General features: G+C 35.6%; 1 non-coding gene across 1 annotated transcript; it reads right to left on the bottom strand.

Annotated features, from left to right (window-relative positions):
* Positions 1 to 4,377: 4,377 nt before the first annotated feature.
* On the bottom strand, positions 4,378 to 4,485 carry LOC112787721 (small nucleolar RNA R71). Its single transcript, XR_003195117.1, has one exon. It is a non-coding gene; the product is annotated as a small nucleolar RNA R71 (small nucleolar RNA).
* Between the last annotated feature and the right edge of the window lie 770 nt (positions 4,486 to 5,255).

Below are 5,255 nucleotides of genomic sequence, written 5' to 3'. Positions count from 1 at the left end.
TTGAGAGTTAGTTAAAATTGAGATTTTGAGGTTTGTGGTGAAAATTGGATTTTTGGTGAACTTTGTTTGATCATAACTTCTGCCTCGGTTTTCAAATTTTGTTGAATTTGATTTAAAATTAAAGATTATTGAAAACCCTTCGATTTGATATAAAGTTTGTAAAATTTAGATTTTTGTAGAGGGAGTTATGATCATTCAAAGATTGGTGCCTGATGAGCGAATAATTTATACGCTTTTTGGCATTGTTTTTAGTATGTTTTTAGTAGGATCTAGTTACTTTTAGGGATGTTTTCATTAGTTTTTATGTTAAATTCACATTTCTGGACTTTACTATGAGTTTGTGTATTTTTCTATGATTTCAGGTATTTTCTGGCTGAAATTGAGGGACTTGAGCAGAAATCAGATTCAAAGGTTGAAGAAGGACTGCCGATGCTGTTGGATTCTGACCTCCCTGCACTCAAAGTGAATTTTCTGGAGCTACAGAACTCAAAACGGCGCGCTTCGAATTGGGTTGGAAAGTAGACATCCAGGGCTTTCCAGCAATATATAATAATTCATACTTTGGTCAAGAATAAATGACGTAAACTGGCGTTCAACGCCAGCTTTCTGCCCAAATCTGGCGTCCAGCGCCAGAAAAGGAGCCAAAACCAGAGTTGAACGCCCAAACTGGCACAAAAGCTGGCGTTCAACTCCAAGAAGGACCTCTACACGTGCAACACTCAAGCTCAGCCCAAGCACACACCAAGTGGGTCCCGGAAGTGGATTTATGCATCAATTACTTACTTCTGTAAACCCTAGTAGCTAGTTTATTATAAATAGGACCTTTTACTATTGTATTAGGTATCTTTGATCAGTTGTAGGCTATCTTAGATCATGTTTGAGGGCTGGCCTCTCGGCCATGCCTGGACTATCACTTATGTATTTTCAACGGTAGAGTTTCTACACTCCATAGATTAAGGTGTGGAGCTCTGCTGTTCCTCAAAGATTAATGCAAAGTACTACTATTTTCTATTCAATTCATCTTGTTTCGCTTCCAAGATATTCATTCGTACTTCAATCTGAATATGATGAACGTGACAATCATCATCATTCCCTATGAACACGTGTCTGACAACCACTTCCATTCTACCTTCGACTGAATGAAGTATCTCTTAGATCTCTTAATCAGAATCTTCGTGGTGTAAGCTAGAATGATGGCGGCATTCAAGAGAATCCGGAAAGTCTAAACCTTATCTGTGGTATTCCGAGTAGGATTCAATGAATGAATGACTATGACGAGCTCCAAACTCGCGATTGCGGGGCGTTAGTGACAGACGCAAAAGGATAGTAAATCCTATTCCAGCATGATCGAGAACCGACAGATGAATAGCCGTGCCGTGACAGGGTGCGTTGACCATTTTCACTGAGAGGATAAGATGAAGCCATTGGCAAGGGTGATGCCTCCAGACGATTAGCCGTGCCGTGACAGGGTATTTGGATCATTTTCCCGAGAGAAGACCGAAAGTAGCCATTGACAATGGTGATGTATCACATAAAGCCAGCCATGGAAAGGAGTAAGACTGATTGGATGAAGATTGCAGGAAAGCAGAGGTTCAGAGGAACGAAAGCATCTCCATTCGCTTATCTGAAATTCTCACCAATGAATTACATAAGTATTTCTATCGCTATTTTATTATATTATTGTCGAAAACTCCATAACCATTTGATATCCGCCTGACTGAGATTTACAAGTGACCATAGCTTGCTTCATACCGACAATCTCCGTGGGATTCGACCCTTACTCACGTAAGGTATTACTTGGACGACCCAGTGCACTTGCTGGTTAGTTATGCGAAGTTGTGAAGATATGTTTAGACCATGGTTCTGTGCATCCATTTTTGGTGCCATTGCCAGGGAATCAATTTCGAACAACAATTCACAACCTGAGTAGCAATTTCGCATACCAAGTTTTTGGCGCCGTTGCCGGGGATTGTTTGAGTTTGGACAACTAACGGTTCATCCTGTTGCTCAGATTAGGTAATTTTCTTTTTGTTTTCTTTTCCAAAATTTTTCAAAAATATTTCAAAATTTTCTCACCTGTTTTCGAAAAAAATTTAGATTCAAAATTTTTAAGAATGAATTCTAGTGTTTCATGAAGCATGTGAAGCCTGGCTGGCTGTAAAGCCATGTCTAAATTCTTTTGGACTGAGGCTTCCAACCATCAGCTATTATACGACTGTAGGGTATGTCAGGCATGTCATGTCTGAATTACATGCTGAAGCTTGGCTGGCCATTGGCCATGTCTAGTGTTTTGGACCGGAGCTTTCATTGAAAGCTTGGCTGGCTAGTGAGCCATGTCTAATTCCTGGACTGAAGCTTTAAATTAAGAATGCAAGATTCCTAGAATTCATATTAAAAATTTTGGAACCCTTATTTTTCTTTCTTTCTAAATAATTTTCGAAAAATATAAAATAAAAATACAAAAAAATCATAAAATCATAAAAATCAAAAATATTTTTGTGTTTCTTGTTTGAGTCTTGAGTCATGTTATAAGTTTGGTGTCAATTGCATGTGCATCTTGCATTTTTCAAAAATTCATGCATTCTTAGTGTTCTTCATGATCTTCAAGTTGTTCTTGGTAAGTCTTCTTGTTTGATCTTAATGATTTTTTGTTTTGTGTTGTATGGTGTTTTTCATATGCATTCTTGAATTCTTAATGTCTAAGCATTAAAGAATTCTAAGTTTGGTGTCTTACATATTTTCTTTGCATTAAAAATTTTTCAAAAATATGTTCTTGATGTTCATCATGATCTTCATAGTGTTCTTGGTGTTCATCTTGACATTCATAGTGTTCTTGCATGCATTCCATGTTTTGATTCAAAAATAAAAGAGAAAAACATGAAAATGATGTTTTTAATTTTTCTCTCTCATCATAAAAATTCAAAAATAAAAAAAAATATCTTTCCTTTTTTCTCTCATCAAATTCGAAATTTTGAGTTGACTTTTTCAAAAATTTCTAAAATCAAGTTGTTTCTTATGAGTCAAATCAAATTTTCAATTTGAAAATCTTATCTTTTTCAAAATCTTTTTCAAAAATCAAATCTTTTTCAAAATTCTTAGTTATTTTCGAAAATTTCAAAAATATTTTTCAAAAATCTTTTCTTAATTTTATCACATAATTTTCGAAAATAACATAATCAATTAATGTTTTGATTCAAAAATTTTAAGTTTGTTACCTACTTGTTAAGAAAGATTCAAACTTTAAGTTCTAGAATCATATCTTATGATTTCTTGTGAATCAAGTCATTAATTGTGATTTTAAAAATCAAATCTTTTTTTTTAAATTAATTTCTATCATATCTTTTCAAAAATATCTTCTTATCTTATCTTTTTCAAAATATGATTTCAAAATATCTTTTCTAACTTCCTAACTTCTCACCTTTTCAAAATTTGTTTCAACTAACTAACTAACTTTATGTTTGTTTCTTATCTTTTTCAAAACTACCTAACTAACTCTCTCTCTCATTTTCGAAAATATCTCCCTCTTTTTCAAAATTTCTTTTTAATTAACTAATTATTTTAATTTTCAAATCTTAATTTTCGAAAAACCACTAACCTTTTTCAAAAACTATTTTCAAAAATCAACTAACTCTTTTTCAAAAATTATTTTCAAAATTTTCCCTCTCTCATCTTATTCTATTTATTTATTCATCTACTAACATCTCTCCCTCACCCACTAAAAATCCGAACCCTCTCTCTCTTTCTGAGTTCAGATTTTTCTCTTCTTCTTTTCTACTAACAATAAGGAACCTCTTTACTGTGACATAGAGGATTCCTCTTCTTTTCTTTTTCTCTTCTCTTTCTTATGAGCAGGGACAGAGAAAAAGGCATTCTTGTTGAAGCTGATCCAGAACCTGAAAGGACTCTGAAGAGGAAATTAAGAGAACCCAAATTACAACAATCCAGAGACAACTTGATTGAAATTTTGAACAAGTAAAGGAAATGGCAGCCGAACCCAACAACAATGCAAGGAGAATGCTTGGTGACTTTACTGCACCAAATTCCAAATTACATGGAAGAAGCATCTCTATTCCTGCCATTGGAGCAAACAACTTTGAGCTGAAACCTCAATTAGTTTCTTTGATGCAGCAGAACTGCAAGTTTCATGGACTTTTATCTGAAGATCCTTTTCAGTTCTTAACTGAATTCTTGCAGATCTGTGATACTGTTAAGACTAATGGAGTAGATCCTGAAGTCTACAGGCTCATGTTTTTCACATTTGCTGTAAGAGACAGAGCTAGAATCTGGTTGGACTCTCAACCCAGAGATAGCCTGAACTCTTGGGATAAGCTGGTCACGACTTTCTTAGCCAAGTTCTTTCCTCCTCAAAAGCTGAGCAAGCTTAAAGTGGATGTTCAAACCTTCAAACAAAAAGATGGTGAATCCCTCTATGAAGCTTGGGAAAGATACAAACAGTTGACCAAAAAGTGTCCTTCTGACATGCTTTCAGAATGGACCATCCTGGATATATTCTATGACGGTTTATCTGAGCTATCGAAGATGTCATTGGATACTTCTGCAGGTGGATCCATTCACCTAAAGAAAACGCCTGCAGAAGCTCAAGAACTCATTGACATGGTTGCAAATAACCAGTTCATGTACACTTCTGAAAGGAATCCTGTGAATAATGGGACACCTATGAAGAAGGGAGTTCTTGAGATTGATACTCTGAATGCCATATTGGCTCAGAACAAAATATTGACTCAGCAAGTCAATATGATTTCTCAGAGTCTGAATGGAATGCAAGCTGCATCCAACAGTACTCAAGAGGCTTCTTATGAAGAAGAGGCTTATGATCCTGAAAACCCTGCAATAGCAGAGGTGAATTACTTAGGTGAACCTTATGGAAACACCTATAACTCATCATGGAGAAATCATCCAAATTTCTCATGGAAGGATCAAAAGCCTCAACAAGGCTTTGATAATGGTGGAAGAAACAGGTTTAACAATAATAAACCTTTTCCATCGTCCACTCAGCAACAGACAGAGAACTCTGAACAAAATACTTCTAATTTAGCAAACTTAGTCTCTGATCTATCTAAGGCCACTGTAAGTTTCATGAATGAAACAAGGTCTTCCATTAGAAATCTGGAAGCACAAGTGGGCCAGCTGAGTAAAAGGATCACTAAAATCCCTCCTAGTACTCTCCCAAGAAATACAGAAGAGAATCCAAAAGGAGAGTGCAAGGCCATTGACATAAGCACCATGGCCGAACC

The sequence above is a fragment of the Arachis hypogaea genome, chromosome 20 (genome assembly GCF_003086295.3).
Source record: "Arachis hypogaea cultivar Tifrunner chromosome 20, arahy.Tifrunner.gnm2.J5K5, whole genome shotgun sequence".
In the NCBI taxonomy this organism is placed as follows: Eukaryota; Viridiplantae; Streptophyta; class Magnoliopsida; order Fabales; family Fabaceae; genus Arachis; species Arachis hypogaea.
This window is presented reverse-complemented; position numbering and strand designations above follow the sequence as displayed.